Raw genomic sequence first — 23,441 nt, forward strand, 5'->3', positions numbered from 1 at the left:
AATTTCCTAAAGGGGGTTCCATTCCACAAGGACATTCCAATACAGACCATTGTGACAGATGCTTCTCTTCAGGGCTGGGGAGCGCATTCGGACCATCTGCAGATCCAAGGAACGTGGTCCCAAGCGGAGTTCACATACCAAACCAATTTCTGGAACTCAGAGCTGTTCACTTGGCACTGAAGGCCTTTCATCCGTCCTTCCAGATCAACTCCCTGCTTGTACAGATGAACAATACGACCACAATGTATCAACCTCAACAAGCAGGGAGGCTCGAGATCGCGCACACTCTCAGGAAGCGCAGGCGATCTGGCACTGGCTGCTAGTCAGAGGACTGACGATAACGGCTACCCATCTACCAGGTGTGCAGAATGCTCAGTCGGACGCACTCAGCAGGCTCGTTCAGAAGAACCACGAGTGGGTTCTAATCTATGAGGTGCTAGGGAACATCTTTGAAAGATGGGGCACTCCAGACGTAGATCTGTTCGCCACCGCCGAAAACAGCAGATGCCGAGACTTCGCCTCCCGGTTTTACTAACCGGGGACTCTGGGGAATGCGCTATGGATCAGCTGGTCGAACAGTTTTCTGTACGCTTTTCCACCCATTCCCCTGATTCCGGCAGTGCTCATCAAGCTGTCTCAATCCAGAGCGCGAATGATCCTCATTGCTCCGGAGTGGCTTCAACAGTGGTGGTTCACAGACCTGCTCCACCGGTCTCTCCAACCCCATCTGCGGCTTCCATGTCGGCCGGACCATCTAACGAAGTTCGGGGGCAGATGGTGCACCCCAACATCACATCGTTGAGTTTGGCGGCATGCCTCCTGAGATAGTACAATATGGACACTTGAACTTGCCTGACAACTGTATGGAAATACTTAGGGAGGCTAAAAGGCCTTCCACCAGGACTTCCTATGCCTACAAGTGGAAGAGATTCTGCATTTGGTGCGCATCCAAGAACGTTGATCCTACCTCCTGCAAGGAAGATGTCATCCTTCCATACCTCTTGCATTTAGCTCAATCTGGCCTTAATTTCTATTCTATTAAGGTTCACCTCGCAGCATTACCTGCATATAGGAGCCCTTCACAAACATCCTTTTTCCAGATACCTGTAATTAAAGATTTTTTGGAGGGTTTGAAGTTGTTCCCCTCCTCCGCCCAACCCCCCCCCCACCCCCACCCCCACCCCCCATTAGGCGTCCTACGCCTCCATTGGAGCTGAATGTGGTGCTGTCCAGGTTGATGAAGGAGCCTTTTGAGCCTATTCATGAGGCTTCTCTACAGCATTTGTCCTAGAAGGCGGCTTTCCTTGTGGGTATAACATCAGCACGCAGGGCGAGTGAGAGTCAGGCTTTGTGTTGTCAAGAGCCATATACAGTATTTCATGCTTCCAAGGTTTTCATGAGGACTCACCCTAAATTTCTCCCTAAGGTGATATCTGATTTCCATGTCAACGAGACGATCACCTTACCACCGTTTTTTTAACATCCCTCCTCTCCGGCGGAGAAGTCCCTTCATTCACTGGATGTGAGGCGGGTGTTGAAATTTTACTTAGATAAGACCAAGGACATTCGTAGGTCAGATCAGTTGTTTGTGAATTACTGTTCAGTCAGGAGTGGCCTTGCCACCTCCAAACAGTCCATATCTAGGTGGATTGTGTCCTGTATATAACTATATTACCAGAAGGCTAACAAGACTCTAGTGGGTAAACCTAAGGCTCATTCAACTAGAGGCAAAGCAGCTACTACGGCTTTGCTACATAACGTTCGCATTGCAAACATCTGTAGGGCGGCTACTGGAAGTCTGTCCACACATTTGCTAAGCATTACTGCCTGTATTCTGATGCCAGGACAGATGCGCAAGTTGGGCAGGCTTCGCTGAGGAATTTATTTGCTCAGTAAGGATTTTTTCTTTAGTTTTCTTCCACTGCTGGATTTGGTTTTGTGATGGACTTGCCATTCTATTCACAGATTAGGACTATACACAGAGATCCCCTACTACAGAAGGAGTAGTTTCTTACCTGTAACTCCAGTTCTGTAGTAGGGGTATCTGTTATAGTCCTAAGCAACCCACCCTCCTCCCCGGTGGAAGTAAACATTTTTTTTTCCTGGATGCTACAGGCCTGGCTTTAAGAGACCTTCAAAAAGAGCTGAAAGTAACTTGCCTTTGGCTGTGCATGGGATACCGAGGGTCTCTGGAGGGTTCCTTAAAGGCACTGTATCTCTTTCCAGACACATAATAGCAGCCTATGAGGCTTGTCTGTCCAACCCTTCCTCTCTATCATGCAAAGGATTTTTGTGAAGGGGAGTTTCTATATGTGTGGTGACACTCTGTAAAATGTAATGATATTATTTGGCTATCCTTTTCACTTCAGGATGAAGTGCTGGCCAATGTAGCCTTGTTAATGTCAGGCTGCATTATTTGTCTTTTATTGTCTCTTAAGTGTCTTAAGTGTCTTTGCAGGACTTACAGAAAAAGATGACTTAAGAGACTATCTTGATTGCTCCGGGTTCCCCGCACATGGGCGGGACTATTCACAGATAATGACTATAACAGAAATACCCCTACTACAGAACTGGAGTTACAGGTAAAAAACTACTCCTTTCACTGTATTCAAAGGGCAGTGGACTAACTTGCTTTTCTTAGAACCCCAATTTTTCCCTGAATTCTAATTACTCTACTACTTTGCATGGCAAGTGGATGTTATGATGGATATTTCTACCTGCAGGTTCCTCACCTCTAAAATCCACTTTCAGGAGCCAGATTGGACCCAGAAACTGTATCACAGCTGTCCTGGGCCTGTAGATGGTCCCACAACTATGTTTGGGCTCTGGATACTACCCTGGACATGTCTGAGTCGCACAACGCTACACCCACACGCACAGATGTCAGTTTTCTTTTTTTCCCATATCCTAGAACACACTAATCCAGAGTTGCTCTTCTCAGCCTTTTTCATCACAAAAAAGAAATGTCAGTGCAGCAGTCATAGGAATGTCTCCAGCAACGTTGTCCATCTCTTTGGAGAAAAGGAAATCTGTGTTCTGGAAGATTTTAAACAAGGATGGACTGTGACCTGGTCTTTGGGCCTTGCTGATCCAAATATCCGCACACTGCATGTGGATTTTCACTCTTTTTCCTTTGGAAGACAAAGCATTAGAATAATCACCCTGCGAGGACCAAGTCCACAACTTGATGACTCATAAGAGATTAGTGTCAGACTTACCAGCCGGTACGGAAGTATAAACGGCAGAGAGGTTTTCAGATTTGTGTATCTGAAAGAAACAGGTTAGTATTAGATTCCTTACCTTAGAATATCCCCAGGCGTCAGTCTGGATCTGGAAACTTTTGCGTAGCAGTACCCCTGCGCGTCGGTAGGCGTCATCTGCAGGCGCCCCCTGCGGCTCCGCGTCCGTCGTTGGCGTCGTGCGCCGTGATGACGTGGCTGGAGTATATAGACGCCGCCTCCGCGCGCTGACGTCAGTTCTTCTTTTTTCCGCGCCAGTTAGCGCAGATCCGAGAAGTGCAGTACTCCGGTCTTTGACCAACGTTTTTGATCTTTTTGAACTCTTCTACGGTGCCAGTAGGATGCCCGCTTTTAAGAACTGTGATGACTGCGACCGCACGATGTCGGTCACGGACCATCACCGACTCTGCCTCCGGTGCCTGGGCCCCGACCACGACGTGGACGCCTGTGTCGACTGCCGGGCCTTGACGAATAAAGCTAGGCGGGAGCGGTCCCGCAAGCTACTCGAGCTGCGGGTGTCGGCTCTGCGTCGAGAGAGGTCCCGGTCCGGCCGGAGGTCAAGTGAGCGGTCGAGGGAGCGGTCGCGGAGCTGTCACGAACGCTCCGGAAGTCGTCACCATTCCTCTGGTTCCTCAGGTAGGAAACACAAGAAGTCGGGGCGTCGTCATCGTACCACCGACTCCCCCCCCCCCCCGACGCTCGCGCGATGCGGCCGGGGGTTCGGGTGGCCCCACCCCCGCGGCTCCGCATGAGCCACCGGCGCGGCCTGCTCCATACCCTACGGTCCCTGGGCAAGGCGCGACGCCAGAGGAGATAGAGGAGTTCCTCATGGCCATGAGGGCACTGTCTCCTCCGACAGGGCCTGCTGCGCCTTCGGGCCCCGTGACCCCGTCCGAGGGCCCTAGCTGGTCGGGTGCTCCTGCCCCGGCGCCGCAGGGGCCTTCAGGATCGACGCCGGCTGGCCAGCCGACCTCTCCGGCACCAATTCCATCGGGGTTGCCCCCGACGCCGTCCCCGCGCGGCGCCGGTTCTCCGGCCCCGGCTCCGGGTGGCGCCGCCCCCATACCCTCTCCGACTCCGGACACGGAGTCGAACCGGCGTCGCCCGACGCAGAGTCCGACGCCGATGGGGCCTCTGAACCCCCGGGGAGCCGGTCTACACTGTTGATCCCGAATATGATGAGGATGTAGATTACGGAGAGGATTGGGAGGGGTCTGAGGACCCTCTGACTCGCGAGTGTCAGTACAATGTGGACTGGACAAGTGACTTGGGTGACGCCAGTGGTCTAGATGAATCCCCTAACCCTGGCTTTGTCTCGCCTCCTACCGTGGCTTCGGAGGAGGGGGCAGCTTATTCAGTGGTATTGATGAGGGCTGCCAAGGCCTTACACCTTGAGCTCCCCGTCGCGGCCGTGAGGACTAACATCCTCACTGAGGTCCTCAAACCGCAGTCATGCCCACAGGAGCCACTGCTGCCGTTTAACGAGGCCTTTACTGACGTTCTGTTGGGCACGTGGTACAGGCCCGCTTCAGGTTCGCCTGTTGATAGGAACGTGGCCAGACGCCACCGTCCGTGTACGGATGACCCCAAGTTCCTGCCCACCCATCCCACCCCTGAGAGTCTGGTGATCCAGGCCTCGACTTCCCAGACCGCATTCCCGTCGGCCCCGCCCGACAGGGAATCCAAGAGGTACGACCAGTATGGAAAAAAGGTCTTCTCGTCCCCGAGTTTGGGACTGCGGTCTTGCAACACCGCGTGCCTCTTGGGCCGCTACACCCACTCTCTGTGGGATACGGTCGCGGACTTGCTGTCTATATACTCCAGCGACGTCATCACGACGGACGCAGAGCCGCAGGGGACGCCTGCAGACGACGCCTACTGACGCGCAGGGGTACTGCTACGCAAAAGTTTCCGGATCCAGATTGACGCCTGGGGATATTCTAAGGTAAGGAATCTAATACTAACTACTGTTTCTTACAGATATATCGTTACCGAAGGTAAGTAACTTGTTCTTTTGCCCGAAGCCCTGAAGAAGTCGTGATGTACATCCTCACACGAAACACGTGTTGGCTGGGCAACTGTTCGGATTAAAGAAGACAACACAATTACGACTACACTGTCTTTTGATGTTATTTGCATGATACATGTACTCTGGATTTATTTAAGGAGTGTATACTATGTCAAAACGAGTAGTGAATTTTTGCGTGTGCACATGCCTGCTTAAATCATATATCTGAAAGAAACACGTTAGTGTTAGATTCCTTACCTTAGAATATCCCCAGGCGTCAGATTGGATCCGGAAAGTTTTCGTCAGCAGTACTCCTGCACATCGGTAGGTATTGTCCTGTGGCTCCGCATCCGTCGTGATCACCGGAATGACGTTGCTGGAGTTCTTGGACGTCGTCCTCGCGCGCTGACTTCAGTTCTTCTTTTTTGCGGCGCCAGCAAGCGCAGATCCGGGAAGAGCACTTAGTGATTTTTTAACTAACTTTTTGGACATTTTTGTCTATCTTTTTCGAGTCAGCATCGACTCCTGGTGCTGGTAGAGATGCCCCGGTCAAGCCGTGTGACGCTTGTCACCGACTGATGTCGGTTACCGACCCCCACTGCTGGTGTCTCTACTGTTTGGGGGCCGACCACGATGACAAGTCATGCCCCGACTGCCGGGCCTTGACGTCGAAGGCTAGGCGGGAGCGTTCCCGTAAGCTCCTCGAGCTCCGGCAGTCCTCATCTATCGTCTTGATCAAAGTCCTCGCACTCTGGTAAGTCGAGGCATGGCAAAAAGAAGTCGAAGAGACGCCATCGTTCTTCGACCTCCCTTCACCGGTCCCGCAACTCGGCCGAGGTTTACAGGTGGCGCTGGCGGAGCCTATGCAGTCACATCCAGCCCACATCCTCCGGTTACTGGAGCCAATGCAACTCTGGAGCAGATTCGAGACTTCCTCGTGGCCATGAGGACTCTCTTTCCGCCGTTGATACCCGCCGGCGCGCCTTTGAACCCCGTGGGTCTGACGGTGTCCTAGCCGGCGACTTTGGTCCCGGCGTCGCAGGACTCCGCAGGATCCAGGCCTGGATCCCGGTCGACGCCGGTTGACCTCACGACTCCTCCGCCGACTCCGACCCCCTCAGAGCCACCTCCGGCACTGTCCTCTGGCAATGCCGGCCCCGGTTTCAGCCCCGGCCCGGGCTCTGCATCGGACCGGCGCCAATCAGCGCAGTCTCCGATGTCGACTGGTAAGATGTTCACCTATGCCCCGGCTCCGTCATTTCTGCCTATTTATCAGGACAGGGATGAAGGGGAAGACTGGGAGGGGTCTGAGGACCCTCTGGCACAGCAGTGCCAGTTAAGTCAGGACTGGGCATATGAGCCAAGGAAGGCTGGACACTTCGCCTGACACTGGTTTTCTCTCTCCTCCTTCCATGGCTACGTAGGAGGGAGCTACTTATGCTGTGGTGCTGCGGAAGGCCGCCCAGGCCTTGGGCCTTGAGTTCCCTGGAGCGGCCGTGAGGACCAACCTCCTCACCGAGGTGCTTCAACTGCCAGTAAGCTCTTCGGAACCTCTGCTGCAGTTTAATGAAGCCCTCACAGCCGTTCTGATGGGCACTTGGTCCAAGCCCACCACAGTCCCTCCTGTGGATCGGTACGTGGCCCAGCGCCACCGCCCAGCTCCGGGCAACCCCCTGCTTTCTCTTCACCCACCCCACCCCTGAGAGTCTGGATATACAGGCCTCGATGTCCCAAACCGCCTTCCGACCGCACCCCCGGACCGGGATTCCAAAAGGCTGGAACAGTTTGGCAAGAAAGGGTTTTCCTCCATCAGTCTAGGGTTGCGGTCCATTAATACTGCATGCCTTTTGGACCGTTACACCCACTCTCTGTGGGATACGGTGGCGGACGTGCTGCCCCAGTGTTCGGAGGAGGCCAGGACACAGCTCGCCCAGGCTCTTGCTGAAGGGCGGGATGCAGCACGGTATTCCATTCGATATGGACTTGACACCACGGACTCGCTGGGCAGAGCGATTGCAACGACGGTGGCGATTCGTCGTCACGCCTGGCTGAGGTCCACGAACTTTCCAGGGGATGTCCAGAGCACTCTCATGGACATGCCTTATGATGGCCGTCGCCTCTTTGGCGACAAGGCAGATAGCGCGCTGGAGTGCTTTAAGGACTCCAGGGCTACGGCCAAGTCCTTGGGCCTGTCGGCCCTGCGTCAGCAAACATCTGCTTTTCTCCCCTTTCGTGCCCACGGAAGGGGCCCCCCGCACGTTCATCCAGCCACAGGCAGCAGAACCAACCTCAACACGGTCGCGGACGTGCATTCCGCCGTGGCGGAGCAGCGGGACTGAGAGCCGGTCAGTCCACATCTGCTCCCTCAGCATCTGCATCAAAGCCTTCCTAGTCTGAACTTTCAGGCCCATTCCACCACAGTGGGAGGCAGAGTTCGCCATCACCTGCTCCACTGGCGTACCATCATTCGGACAGGTGGGTGCTGCAAATCGTCTGAAGGGTCTACTCCCTCCCCTTCGAGACGACCCCTCCAGCCATGCCACCTCAGTACCACCGCATGTCGGGGGATCACTTGCAATTTCTGCAGGAGGAAGTTACGGCCCTCTTGGCCAAGGGGGTCATCGAGCGCATTCCTGGCCCAGAAGTGGGACGTGGTTGTTATTCCCACTACTTTCTGGTTCCCAAGAAGGGCAAAGGGAGCCTGTGCCCTATCTTGGAATTCAGGACCGTCAATGTCTTCCTCCGGAAGGAGAAGTTCAAGATGCTGACTTTAGCTCAGGTTTTGGCTGCCCTGCACCCTGGAGACTGAATGGTAGCGTTGGACTTGCAGGACGCTTGTTTCCACATTCCCGTCCTGCTGGCCGATCGGCGTGCCTGCAGTTCTCTTCGGCCTCACGAGTGCCCCTCGGGTGTTCACCAAACTGATGGCAGTGGTCGCAGATCATCTGCGGAGATTAGGGGCTCCTGTCTTCCCCTATCTCGACAAACTGGTTGTTGAAGGTGGGCTCGCCCCAAACAGTATTCTCCCACCTCCAGACTACGGCCGACCTCCTGCATTCGCTGGGGTTCTCCATCAACGTGCCAAAGTCACACCTGAGTCCCTCCCAGAAGCTCCTCTTTATGGGAGCAGTTCTGGACTCTGCACAGTGAAAGGTTTATCCTGCCGAGCAGCGGGTTCGGGATATTCAGGCTCTGATTCCGATCTTTCAGTCTTTATTCCCAGTTTCGGTCAGGATGGCCCTAAGGCTGCTGGGTTGATTGCCTCCTGCATCCTGCTGGTACATCACGCCATGTAGCGGATGCGGGCTCTGCAGTGGGACCTGAAGTTCCAATGGGCACAACATCAGGGCAACCTGTCCGACCACGTCCTGATCTCGGAGGGCACTGCAAGACAGTTGCAGTGGTCGCTCACGGACCGTGATTGGGTCAGTGGCAGCTCCCTCGCCCTACCTCAACCGGAGCACACAATGGTGATGGATGCGTCCCTCCTGGGAGGGGGGCCCACATGGGAGAGGCGGAGATGAGAGGCCTCTGGTCTCTGGCGGAGTCCCGGCTCCATGTCAACCTTCTGGAGCTGCGAGCGATCCGACTTGCACTGAAGGCAATCCTTCTCTCTGTCCGGGGAAGTGTAGTGCAGGTGTTCACTGACAACACCACCGCCATGTGGTATTGCAACAAACAGGGCATGGTGGGGTCGTGGACCCTTTGTCAGGAGGCTATGCGCCTCTGGACATGGCTGGAACATCAAGGCATTACCTTGGTGGTTCAACACCTGGCAGGTTCTCTGAACGCCAGGGCAGACAAACTCAGCCTTCGGTGCATGATGGATCACGAGTGGCGTCTGAACTCTGACGTGGCGCAAGGTCTCTTTCAGCAGTGAGGAAAGCCTTGGTTAGATCTATTTGCCACCGAAGAGAACTCGCAATGTCATCAGTTCTGCGCGTTGGAATTTCCAAGGTGGCACTCGCTCGGAGACACTTTTCGTCGCGAGTGGAGTTGCGGTCTGTTGTACGCTTTTCCGCCTATACCACTTCTGCCCAGAGTGCTGAAGAAGATCAGACGCACCGGGCCCAAGTCATCCTTGTGGCTCCGGAGTAGGCACGAAGATACTGGTATCCCGAGCTACTCAGTCTGTCAATCGATCCCCCGATTCGACTGCCTCTTCAGGAGGATCTTCCGTCGCAGCAACAGGGGACAGTCCTCCACCCGAACCTGTCCAGCCTCCACTTACATGTGTGGAGATTGAGCGGCGACAGTTGATGCCATTTGATTTGCCTCCTGAAGTCTGTGGTGTCATTCTGCCAGCCAGGCGTCTCTCCACAAAATCGGTATACGCCTGCAGGTGGAACAAATTTGTGGCATGGCCCCTCTTTCTGAGGTTCTCCTCTTTCTTCTTTCCCTGGCCCAGGAGGTCTCTGCTCTGTGCACAGTCAAGGGATATCTTTCAGCTGTTTCAGCTTCTTGAGGCTTCCTGATCAGCCTTCTCTTTTCTAGTTGTAAATAGATTCTTGAAAGGCATTACTCACATGTTTCCTCCTGTTCCCTTTGTAATGGCTCAGTGGGACTTGAATCTGGTGTTAACCTATCTGATGTGTGCTCCCTTTGAGCCACTTCATAACTGTCCTGTTCGCCTCCTGACTCTCAAGACTGCTTTCTTGGTTGCCATCACCTCTACCAGGAGAATGAGTGAGCTCCAGGCTCTTTCCTCTAAGCCTTCTTTCCTCTTTGTCCATCCGGACAAGGTTGTTCTGAGGACTTGTCCTTCTTTTCTACCCAAGGTGGTTACTGCCTTTCACATCGGCCAGACCATTACCTTGCCCAACTTCTTTCCGCTTCTGCATCCTTCGAAAGAGGAAGAGATGCTCCCGCCGTCTGGACCCAAAAGGTGCGCTTTCCTTTTACCTAAACCGCACACAACAGTTCCTGGTGGACGGCCAACTTTTTGTTGGCTACGTGGGCGCTAAGAAGGGATGGACGGTGCACAAACGGACCATCTCTCGTGGGTCATTTTGTGCATCAAGATCTGTTATTCCTTGGCTAAAAAGGATCCTCTTGAGGGGCTGCGCGCCCATTCTACTCCGTCCACAATGGCTACTACTGCCTTGGGATGGGGAGTCCCTTTGCAGGACATTTGTCAGGCAGCTACGTGGGCCTCGCTGCACACGTTTGCCAAGCATTACTGCCTGGACAGCCAAGCCTAGAGAGACTGCTTCTTTGGCCGTTCAGTTCTCCAGGACTTTCTGGTGTGATTTTAGTTCGCAGACCCACCACCGGGGTTGGTATATCTGGGGTATCTATTCTAAGGTAAGGAATCAAACACTAACTTGTTTCTTTCAGATGCACAAGTTATTTACCTTCGTTAAAGATATATCTGTAAGAAACATTAGTTCGTGTTAGATTCCGTACCTCCCCGCCCATCCTCCCCGTTCTGCAAACTGATATCTAGGGTTAATGAATTTCCCTGTCAGGGCCCTAGTTTCATGGCACCAGTGTCTGTTTCTTGCATGGCTCTATGTTCCTGGTGCAGAAAGCTATGTACAGAACTTATGTCAGCGCACGAGGGCGGCGTCTAAGTACTCCAGCGACGTCATCCCGGCGATCATGACACCCACAACGGACAGGGAGCCGCAGACGACGCCTACCGACGCGCAGGGGTACTGCTGACGAAAACTTTCCGGATCCAGTCTGACGCATGGGGATATTCTAAGGTAAGGAATCTAACACTAACTAATGGTTCTTACAGATCTATCGTTACCGAAGGTAAGTAACCTGTGAATTGACCTTATGGTCTATTTTTTTGGAGGACTTAGAGGTTCTCCCTCTCCTGTTTGCACCGTTTCACTAGCATCTAACTTACTCTACGCACACTTGATTGGCACCATTTCCTTCAACGCTTAAGAAACTCCCCTCTTTTGCATCTACTTAGAAATACAGGAGGTTTATCAAGAAATACAAATGCACTATTAAAGAGGAAGAGAGTAGATATTTCTCAGAAAAATTAGATGGGCCAAAAAATCCCTGTAGTAAAACTACTTAAGAATCAGGTAAAATCCCTGCATAATGGCTTTACGCAGGAATTCTCTGATGAGTTAGCTCATTTTTTTTCAAACTAAAATTCATTATATGTATGATGAATTCTCTTTCTCAGATCAAAAAACGATAAAAGTTGGCCAATTAAATCAGGTTCTCGGCAGACCCCTGTCCTTCGCGTATTCCATAACTGGCCCCAGAAATTATTGCAAAGTTACTAACACTTTTAGTCAATCTGATAATTGAATCTGGCACTTTTCCTAACATCTGGAAATGCTAAAATAATTCTGCTTACCAAAAAGCAAATTAATAATCATAGTGAGTTAGAAACTTGGCAAAAGCTTATTTTTTTTATCTCAACCTTTCCAGCTAAAATTATATAGAAGGAATTGAACTCTGAGTTAACTGCAATGATAGAGAAGTATTCTTTTTACATCGGACTCGATCTAGGCTCAGAAGTGGTCACCGCACAGTCCGGTTTGGTGGCTACCACAGACTAGATCAGGTGTATGGTGGATAAGCGATGCTCCAGTGCTCATACTACTTGATTTGTTTGTAGCGTTTGATACTGCCAGCCATTCTGAGATAGTGACACGTCTGGCCCAGTTGGGGATTACAAATCAAGTGTTCGAGTTTTTGAAATCATTCCTAATAGGAAGATCCCAGACAGTTATGTGTAACCAATTCCAGTCCAAATTGTTCTTATTTTAATGCAGGCTGCCACAAAGATCCTCATTAAGTTCTACTTTATTTAATTTATATGTATCTTCTTTAGTAACTTTAATTAGATCTTTTGGCTTATCGATATACTCTTATGCGGATGACATTCAAATAGTCCAGTTTTCAGAGAATATTCAGTCAACAACTTTCAAAACTGTATGAGAGCAGTTAGTGACTGGATTATGAGAAATTTAAATTAAATGCAGAGAAGACGGAGGTTCTAATTTATGATAACCAATCTAATGTATGATCTACTTCTTGGTGGCCCGAGGAACTGGGTATGATCCATATCCAAGTGAAATCCGCTAGGAATCTTGGGAGTGATTTTTGATAATTTACTGATCTTCCCTAAGCAAGTGAATTCTATCATATCAGCTTGCATCCTTATTTTAAAAATGTTTAAGAAAATTCTCCCATAAAACTTGGTGCTGTCTGCCTTAATTCTGCCAAGATTGAATTGCTATAATTCCCTTTATTTAGGCAAGATATGCAAACGAGCATGGTGGCAAGGGCTCGCACATTCTGAGACTTAAGTCATGCGCATAGGCATGCAATGTCTGGATGGTAATGAAACATCTAGAGGGCTCTATCAACACACCTGCTAACAGCTTCAACCGGTCATTATTTTGAAGACCATGAGTGGCGTCAGGACTAGTAGGTCAGGAATATAAAAAAAAATAAACAGTGGGATGACTGAATTAATCTCAGCCACTGGTACTCTGGTTGCATCCTATTCCATTGTGTTTTCGCCACCTCAGACAGGAAACAACTTAATGCATATTGGGCTTAGTCCTTCTCTAGCAGGAACTATCCAGTCCAAAATGCCAGGCCAGGACTCCACTAAACTGGAGCACAAGCAACCCCAGACTGATTTCAGCCTAATTCGTATGATGCAGCTTTGTTCAAGTGGCACAGTGATTATGGGACCCACATTTGGGCATTTCTCAGTAAGGAATACACACAATCCTTTTCTCTCTGTGGCACTACTTTTGTGAACCTATTTGCCACTCTTGATAATTAGCATTGGTGCAGTTCTTGCCCTGCAGTTTTTGTAGGAAGGATCCCTGGGGAAGTGTGCCATCTGAGGCGGGACTCTATTTCCACTATGCTTTTCCTCCATCCTTTGATTTCTCCAGACCTGAGGAAGGTGCAGATGATATTTAGTGCACCAGCCTAGACGTGAGAAAATGGTACTGCTGCATCTTTACTTGTGCCCATTCCTCTTCTGCTCCCGCTCAGCGTGCTCCTCTTGCAATAGAGGTGCAGGTTTTTCACTCCATTCAATTCAAATTAGTCTTTATTTCGACTGTTAGTCATAAAAGACATACATTAACATATTAAAAATCACAGTTCATTAACGTTACATTATAATTGATATTAACAGGGAAATACAGGTTAAAATGTTCTAATTAAGATTGCCACATACATGGTATACCAACTCGACCAGTTAAGAAGATAAATAGATACTATGTTTAATAAAAACATTTAAAATTAATAAGATTGAAATTCCACAAAAATACCACAGTAAATTTATAGGGGCTGCAATGCTTTCAGTTTACCACTACGGATTGTCCACATCCATTTTAAAAATTTAGCAATTGCAATCACCATAGTGTCTGAGCAGTCGGTTTGGAATATCTTCAATGCTACTGTCCCAGTCTGAATCCCCTTTTGGATACAGATCGACCTAATCCATTTGTGGCGGGGAGCCTTATACTCTAAGCATACAAACAGGACATGAGCTATGCTTTCCGGGTGTGTTATGCAAAAGGGGCACATGTGATCATTTTTACCAGTTGTCCATTTACAAGTAACCAAGTTAAGTGGAAGGGTTCCTACCCTAAACTGATGGAACAATTTCCTGTCGTATGGCATTGTAATGAGATCCCAATACCTCTCATACGAGGGGGTATGTTTTAGCTCCAAAAAAGCCTTAGTGAACGATGGAGCAGTGTGTGACTGAAACTCCTCTTGGGATACCAGTGCCCAGTATGCTTCTTTTAACTTTTGTTTTGAGCGGAAGATGCTCTCCTGGGGATTTTCCCAATGATCCTCCATACCTAGGGCCTTAAGTAGGGATCTGACCTTCCTGAACCATAACATTTTTCCTCCAGAGTCCATGTTTCGCGCCTCCAAAAGTGCTAGCGCGTAATGATAGAGTTCAGGCGTAACCTCAATCTCCTCCAGTATGCGATTGGTCTAAACCTACAGATGTCCTGAATGCTATGGCTCCCTAAATCCATGCGTAATGGTACTAGCGGTGTTGAAAGTGGGAGCCCTGTTATGCTGCGGAGAAATTTATTATGTGCATTTTTTAAGCCCGTTATATCGGAAACCCCCCACAGTTCAGCTCCATACAACGTGGAAGATCTCACCTTGGTTTCGTAGATTTTTAGTACTGGGGCCATTGGTTTAATGGCTGAGGACTTAAACTCTCTTAACAGAACACCAGCCAGCTGTGCATGCTTGGAAGTTAAATATGACATATGTGGCTTCCACTGAAGCCTGGAGCCTAATGTTATGCCCAGGTAACTGAAGCTGTCCGTCTGTTCTAAGAGCTCCCCATTCATATGAACTCTGCCCCTGATGTTCGTATGCTTATGCATTACCATGAATTTAGTCTTTGATACATTAACAAATAGGCCATAGTCATTACAGAATTTTTCAAAGCAGCCGATTGCTTTTTGAAGCCCTTCCTGGGTTTTGGATATTAAAAGGGTATCATCGGCAAACATTAACAGGGGGACCGAGATACCATTCTGTTTGGGTGCATCTGTTTGGGAGTCCCTGTAGTAATCTGTGACCCGGTTGATATATAGAGTGAATAATGTGGGTGCCAACACACATCCTTGTCGGACGCCTCTTGCTGTTGGGAATCTGTCGGTCACCTGGCTCTGGTTACCCCATCTCACCTGCGCGTAGTTATTCTCATGAAATTTAATCAAAACTGCAAGCAGTTCAGGAGGCATACCTTGTTCATGAAGCGCTCGCCACAACCTGTCTCGAGGGACAAGGTGAAACGCTGCCTTCAGGTCGACGAAGGCTGCATAAAGTGTACCGCCACCTAGGATCACCCATTTCCAGTATATTGTGGAAAACCTAAAAACTTGATCAACTGTACTGGTAGAGGGTCGGAAGCCAGCCTGTAGAGTAGACATGACCCCCGATTCCTCTATCCAGTTCTGGATCCTAAGGAGTATCATTCTGGCCACAACCTTTTGGATACAAGCAATTAGGCTAATCGGCCTATAATTAGCTGGATCTGCGCGGTCTCCCTTTTTAAAAATGGGTATGATTTCAGCTCCTCGCCATGTATCCGGCAAAGCAGTGCCTCTCGCAATGGCGTTAGCCAACAATTCTATATACGGGACCCAGACTTCTTTATTATGTAAAAAAAGATCTGCTGGAATTTTGTCTAGGCCCGGAGCTCTGCCTTTAGGTATTAAATTGAGGGCATATTCCACATCTTTCCTTGTGAACACTAGTGGATTTGTAGGTTTGGAACAGCTGGCAAAGTCCAAAGCTGTTTTAGATACGATGTTTACATTAGCAAACTGGGATTTAAAATACATAATCCAGCGTTCTGGAGGGACGTGGTTTTCGGGCTGAGGTTTTTGATTCCCCATGCCCCACCTCACGAGGTGCCAGAAGCCCGTCATATCTCTGAGCTTGCTCGCTTCGTATAGCTCATCCCAATATTTATTGTCCCAGGCTTTTTTTGCAACATGTTGCGTCCTTTTATAGTGTTTCCTAGCTCCCTGTATGGCCTCCCTGTCAGTAGATTGCACTGCTAGCGCTAGGGATTTGTATGCTGACCTACAATTTTTATCATACCATGACTCAGGTTTCTGTCTTCCTTTGCCAGAAGGGTTCTTCTTTGGAATACTAAAAAATTTACCAAATTTAAGAAAAAGGGTCGAGTGAATGTGGACTACCCTGATGTCGCGATCTTCATAAGATAACTGACCCTGCATTTCTGCAATTGCTTCTTTGACCAAAGCATCCATTTCGTTAATAGAATGAGGATTGCCCAAACACTCAGCCCATCTTAACCGCCTTGTATCGTTTGTCATGACGATATCGTCTACTATGTCATCTTTCGGTGTTACTTGTCCCTTAAAGAGCAATATCTCAAGACTAAGCGGATTGTGATCACTCTCTATGCGTTGAATTATGGACATGTCCCAGACAGAGGACCAAAATTCAAGATTCACTAATATATAATCGATTCTGCTTGTACTCAGGCCATTATTAAATGTTGGATTACCCTGCTTGTCCCCTCGCGTTCTCCCGTTTACTGCTCTTAGCCCACATTTGAGACTAAAGGTCTTTAGTTGAAGGGCTGCTTGGGTCCACCTTTTTATTGGGGGTATATTTAATGGGGGAATTTGCCAGCAAGTGTCTTCATCTTCTGTGAGCTCTAGGTCACTATGATCCAGGGGCTCAAAGGAGCAGTTAAAATCTCCACAAATTATTACATTAGCACCTCCCCTCCCGGTTCTGACATAGTGTCCCAGTGCCTCGACCACCTCTGACGTTTTACCCCCTGGTTTCCCCCTGGCATATACATTAAAGATAATTAATTAACCAAAAAGGGGGGATTTAAGCTCAACCACCAATATGTCCTCGGAATTGGTTATAAGTTGGGATGTTGTGTTTCTATCATCCTGCTTGACCCAAGTGGTCAAGCCCCCCATAGGTCTTCCCTTACTGGAGTGGGTTGCCGCTATCGCATAATGAAGATACCCTGGTCTATATTGTGGTTCTATTGCCCAGGCTTCCTGCATAGTGACTATCAAGTAATTATCAATAAAAGTGGCCCAATCCATAGAAGCCATCTTATTCTTAAGGCCTGCCACATTCCAAGATGCCAGGAACTGACCCCCCGTATATGTCTGTAATACATTGTGGACCTTATTGCCCCTTAAGCAAGCTTCCCCGTAAAGAGCATTATTCCCCATCTGATTCTGACCAATGTCCGGCGTTCCCTCTATCGCTATTTCTCTTTCCTCAGAGTACTAGTGGGGTTGACGTTACCTGTGCAGAAATTGGATATAGCAGTCACTATTTCCTTGACACTGTCAGTGTTATTGGTTGAATCATTCATTATTTTCTTAACTGAGCTGCTAAAATGAATGTCCTCTTCAATGGAATTATTAGATGTGACTTCACTATCTCTGCAACTTCATTAAGAACATTGTATGAGTCGGGGATTCCAGATTCGTGCCAGGGGTAATGGGATGGATTTGATGCTTCCTCTACTAAACTGGATGCAGTAGTTATAATATCTGCCCTAGGGGCTCCTTTCCCTTCGTCCACCTCAACTCCACCTAAGCTAGGAATTATTGCACCCACCACTATCTTCCCCTCTGTTCAGTAATCTTCAATCGCATTCATCCAGACCACTGAATATGTCATACCTGTTTGTTAACTCCAGTGGCGTGAATGGTATGAGTAGGCTGTCCGGAATTCGGTTAAAACCGACTCTCTCCGATAATACCATACCGACTGCAAATCAGCCGACCCGGTTTAAACCGAGTATCGCTGAATTTTTCACATTTAATTCACTACTTGGCCATTTGCACCTTTTCGCCACTTGAGGGAGCCAAAGCAGTACAAACCCAGCATCCGAGCTAGGCATCGGTAATTCCATGTGTCGGATTATCGTCGTCTGGGTCGCAGAATGCACCTTTTAGTGTAACGCATGTACACTGCTGCATAAGCATGTGTTGCAGCCTTGTAGACAGTACAATCCACTGTGTAGGTGTCTTTCACCAGGGCCACGCGTTCTAGCCCACCGCTAATTAATGTCCGAGCTACTGTGCGAGAGCAATCACTGCATCTGAGGTATGACGGGCGCTCCACACAGCTGAAAATGGCGGTAACTAGCATCTCATCCACGGCGGATTGACAGTTGAAAGCTACAGGTGGCCCCAGCCAGTTCATAGCATGGGCTCCCATCTTCTTTTTCATCATTTCACATTAAAGCGAATGTACGCCAACGCTGAGTAGAACAATCCACAATGCGAGTACTCACTATGCACTACAGCCAGGCGCAACTAAGGAACAATACTGTAGGTATCACATTGTCGCTCGCAGCCAGTGCAAACCTGAGTTATCATAAAGCATAGTTTCGGACTTTGTTATTCACTAACATTTGTCCAGACAAGCAGGCAGCATCACAACAACTACCATTTGGAATCCACAACCACACTCACGGCCAGTGGACTATGTCGATGCTAATCGGGCCCAACAGTATTAAAATCCAGCAAACAGGCCTGCAGATCACAGGGTCCATGCAGGTCACCTGAATCAGTTTAGTCACTGAGTCTCACAGCGGCCGCTCCGTGTGGCGCCGTGCTGTGCTGCAGGCAGGCCGCTCCATCACATACTGCGCTAGGCCAGAACCCGGAGGCCTCAAGACTGCAACACGTTGTTTTGGCCAGGGTCGGATTGGGAAGGTGGGCATTCGCCGATGGGCCGGGGCTCCAGGGGCACTTTTGGACCGTTTTTTTGGGGGGGCCTCTGCAAACCTGCCCAAGAGACTTAGTCTTCCCTAATCCCCGTCAGGCCATGGCACTCTAATGAGACGCCAGCATCACGGTTCTCTCCTGACTTGCTGTAATTTGAGGCTGGGGCCCCGGTGTTGCTCTGGCCTTTGGGGAATTCTTGCCTCGGCCCCCTGCTTCGTGGGGCCTGCCTGGCAAGTAGTAGTGTCATCCCCTGCTGGGCCTTGGTCTTTAGGTTATGGGGCCAACAAAGGAGGGTGTAAATACGCACGGGGAGGGCTGATTTGTGGCCTTTGTGCCATTCACACCTCAGGCTATTGTGGTCTTGGAGGGGGATAAGAGAAGCAGCCTTCCTAGCAGCCAGGTGTTGTCACCTCAGCCCCAGTGTCTTTTAGGCCTTGTTGGGGGGGTGCGTGGCTTAAAGACTGGATATGGCACCGCACAAAAATGTGTGTCTATAAAAGTACAGAAAGCACTGAGTGGAACAGTGTCTGGCGGAAACAAACACTCTTCGAGTGGCCGATGCTTTCAAATAGTAGACTGAACGCCAATGCCATCTTTGTTTGAACTTGCTTTTGTCCCGTTCAGTGGGTTGTGTCGGGCGCCGGCAGTGCCTTTTTAAACCAGCCAGAGAATCTTGCACACAACTTGTTTAGTTTAGTTTAAAGCCTCGACCTAGTGACGGAGCGGGGATGGGTAGGGAGACGGGACTGACTGTCCGCTCAATTACCAGCTCCCAGTATGACAGAAAATAGTGCCATTATAATAACCAATACCCTGAAAGGGAACGATAACAAAATAGTGTTACCGTATAATCGCGAGTTAAAGTGAACAGGCGGTGCATTGCGGCAACAACTTTCCATAAAATATTTGGCTGCGCACCACGGGTTAACGGAGCCTCGGCTCGGTCGTATTATCACTAACAAAGCTGTCATTACGGACGCCGGGCATGAATATTTTACAGGGTTGGCGTCTGCCCGGTTCTCCAACGGGCTAGGCCCAAGCTGCACTTAGAGGCTCTGCAGGGGCATGCCTCTCCCTCCCACGCCAAGGGGTTGTTGGGCCCACTATGCTCCTTCAGAGAAGTTGTGGATGTGGACATTCACCACAGAAACCCACAGGACCAGAAAGTAACTAACCGGACTAAACTGAGAGAAACAGGCTGTCTGAGAGGGTAAGGCAGAAGGAACCTGCTCCGAAACCCTTGGGCTCACCCTGTACTTACCCTGAATATGGTCAGCACTGTATACAAGGGGTAAGATGCAGTTCACTTAAGTTACATTACACAAAAGCCCTACCAGCACAGACAAGCAGCCAAGGACTACGTATGCTCGGAGAACTTTGAAAAGGACTGAGCGACCAGCCAAGGTGGCTTGGACTCCCAAGGCTGAAAAATGTAACCATCTCACAAGAGAAGGGTGAGGCTTTAGTGTGGAAAAAGGGGATTGAGGGTGGGCAGAGACACACAAGGGTAGGGGTGGGGTGGGTGCAATGGGAACAAGCATTGAAAATGCAAGAAGTCTCGCCTTGATTAAGTTAGTCATTTGCTTTCCTAATGGTATTGTATAGCAAAGCAAATGGCTTTAACTTAAGGAAAGGCGAGACCTATTGCATTTTTAATGCTTGTTTGAACAGTCGCCTTCAGGCGAGGTCCGTGCATGCTACTGTTGAATTTGTGGCGTCTCTCACTGGGGTCTCTGCACCTAAATAAGCTTCTGATGGCAATGGCGTCATGTAACCCTATTCGATAGCTAGGTGAGGCTTAAATGGCGGCGGATGAAGCTAATGTATTACATTGTGTGCCTGGGAGCAAAGAAAGTATAATTCAATGTTTAGTGCTTCAAACCCTCCTTGTGAGAAAGGAAGCGTCAGTGTCTGCCTGCTTATACGGGGTTGTTTTCCTCCCCACGCCAATCTGATAAGCTGCGTTTTAATTGCGCTAAAGAAGAGCGGCCTGGATGGTATGGTGATGAAAAAATAAAGTAATTTGGGTAGAATTACCATTTTTATCAGTGAGACTCTGCTTGCCAGGGAGAGCACCATTGCTATCCAACCAATTATTAGATTTGTGATGGATTCTAAGGTGACTCCATAGTTTGCCCTCAGTGTCTCTTCCCTATGGCGGGATATCCTCACACCCAGCTATTTCATTTCCGATGCGCACCATGTTAGCGGACATTCTTGGGGGGATTCGGGGGTGGGTGGGGTTAGAGGGAAAATCTGAGACTTACTCCAATTAATATGTATCCCAGAAATGTCACTAAACCTAATGAACTCTCACAAAACAGGATTCAAACTTATATTCGACTCCCGGAGGTAAAGGGTGATGTCATCTGCATAGAGTGACACTATTATCTGTCAGGAGGGATATTGAATAGCATATGCTCTTTGATGTTGTTGGAGTTTAGCAGCTAGTGGTTAAAATGCGAGGGCGAAGAGCAGAAGTGATAGGGGACACCCCTGAGTAGTTCCTATAGAGATCGAAAAGGGGTTGGAGTATACACCATTTATCTGCGCTACTGCCATGGGCTGGCTATTAAGCAGTGCTATCCAAGCAAGAAATGCAAGTGGCAAAACTATTCTGTACAGTGTGTAAGTGTTAGCGGCTTAGCTATAGTCCCCTACTGACGGGGCTGCAGTCGGCCACCCACTTCGTTTCAGACTTCTATGCTGAACCGTAGACAATACTAAGCAACTCCCACCCTCTTTTGGAGGGAATCCCCTTCTTGGATTCATCTTCGCCATCCAAAACGAGCAAAATGCCGCCCATCACTTTCGTTGACCTCACCTGACCTGGTAACCTTCCGCACATTACATAAATTAGTCCATCCTCCATGATTTCAGTGTGCTCACCCTCTACAAACATCTACATGTTCTCCATGCATCTCTGCATTAACTGTAAACAAATATGGTAATACACTGCCTCTTCCTCCCCAGCATACTGATCCATTCGCAAGCCGTCCACATGTTGCTGGAGTTCACAACGCACGCCGCCCAGCACATGGTGCACCTAACAGTACCTTATTCCATTTCAGCTCCTGCTACACAATCCTGTTGGAGAGCAGTCACTGTTGGACCAAAAAAAATCAAGTGCAACAACAAAGCTCCAAATACTCATAACTTTCTTTTGCTAGAGGAAGTCTTTTTTTTAACCCCATTTTTTTGACTTGCATGTGCCCCTTCAGCCACATTGCAATTTCATAATAGCATTTAAAAAAGTTCTCTACGTATATTTGACAAACACTTGCTGAGTGACCAATGCACGCTTCCATTTAAAACAAGCATTTACAATGCAATAGGTCTTGCATTTAAGCAGTTTGAGCTATTCACATTGCAAATAACAATGCCTTTTATTTTTGTTTGCGTTTTACAATGCCAGTAGCTTAAACTCGCATAAATGCGAAAACTATTGCATTGCAAATGCTTGTTAAATCTGAGCTGCAGAATCAAAGAACAATGGAAAGTATTTCATGACTTTATTAAGCTTCTGAAATGTAGAGCAGTATACAATTTCTGAAAAAAAATTGAAAAAGCAATCATAAAAGCAAAGCGTTTCATAAACACCGGCAAAACACCGTTTCAGTTGTTTTTTATGGCGCGAAAATGAGAACACGGAAAAGCACTGTTTTTTTGAGGTATGGAAATCACTGGAAAACACTGAAAAAACACCACCAGAATTGACCAAAAATAGAAACTGAAAACAGGAAAGCCTAGGTATGAGATAGTCCATTCTTCTGTGTGCAGTTGTATTAAGTCTGGGGTATGATGTTCCACCCGGATGTGTCAGGGGCGGTACTGAATGATACTTGTAGGCAGAATTCCTAGCGTTCTCCATATTTGGAAAGTAATTGTTGGAGAAAGCATGACCGTGTAATGTTTGAGTTGGAAATACTACAGATCTAGGATAGAAATATGTTAAAGGGTGCGGCGTGATACAGTTATTAGCATTGCCCTGTGGCCAGTTTAGTATGTATTGAACTGCATTTTGATCCCTAAAATTGACTACAACCACATCTCCCCCGATATCCTTTGGTCTTCCACCTAACCACTGGAGGCGGCGGACATGAACTATTTCGCCATTAATATTACTGGCTATTGGTCTGTATGAGGTCAACCAATGCATTATCTTGTTCTTTAATTGGAAAAAACCTTCCCGCTTATTTTCAGACAACTCTGGTACCCCAGTGAGAACCATCACATATGGTACAGCTTCCGGCGGAAGTTCTGTGGGTGGTCTCCTACCTTGAACCCCCCCTAAAATACCTGGAGCCTTCCTCCTCCGATCTTGATAACCCGTTTGATGAAATACCCATATCCCTTGCAGGGTTGTTGACAGGAATAGCAGGAATACGGTTGGGTTTTGTGATCGGCTTGGTTATAGGTATTTTTGGCTGGTTTAAATTTGAGATATGGGGGTGTTTGGGTACAGGTGTTGTCCTTATGGATAGATGGTTGGTGGCAGTTGATACAGCTGGTATCGTGTTAATATGTGAAGTGGTGGTAGAAGGTACTGCTATAGTAACTGCTGGTTGAGGGTTGTGGGCGGATGTAGTAGCTTGAGAAGGGATTGGTACTATTGTTAACCCTTTGTTTTCTAATATCCCAATGGGATTTCCATGTCTTCCCAAGTCTGCCTCTATTTTCCCTAGTCTATCCTCCATGCTTTTTAGTCTTTCTACTATTGCTAGTGTATAGCTTCTCACTATGAGTTCAATACTATCCAATAGGTTACTAGTATGAGCTGGTTGTGACCCATCGACCATTCGGTCATGTTTGATATTAGACTCATTAACTGAATATAGAGATGGTGGTGGCAATGTTGAGGGAGCTGACGCTATTCCTACTTCTTCCGTAACAGCTGTGATTCCCGAGACATTGGTACTAATTGGCTTAAGCTTCTTCCCAAAATCAGAATGACTCCGCTTTAGTTTGGTT

Source organism: Lissotriton vulgaris, chromosome 2_1, assembly GCF_964263255.1.
Source record: "Lissotriton vulgaris chromosome 2_1, aLisVul1.2, whole genome shotgun sequence".
NCBI classification, from domain to species: Eukaryota; Metazoa; Chordata; class Amphibia; order Caudata; family Salamandridae; genus Lissotriton; species Lissotriton vulgaris.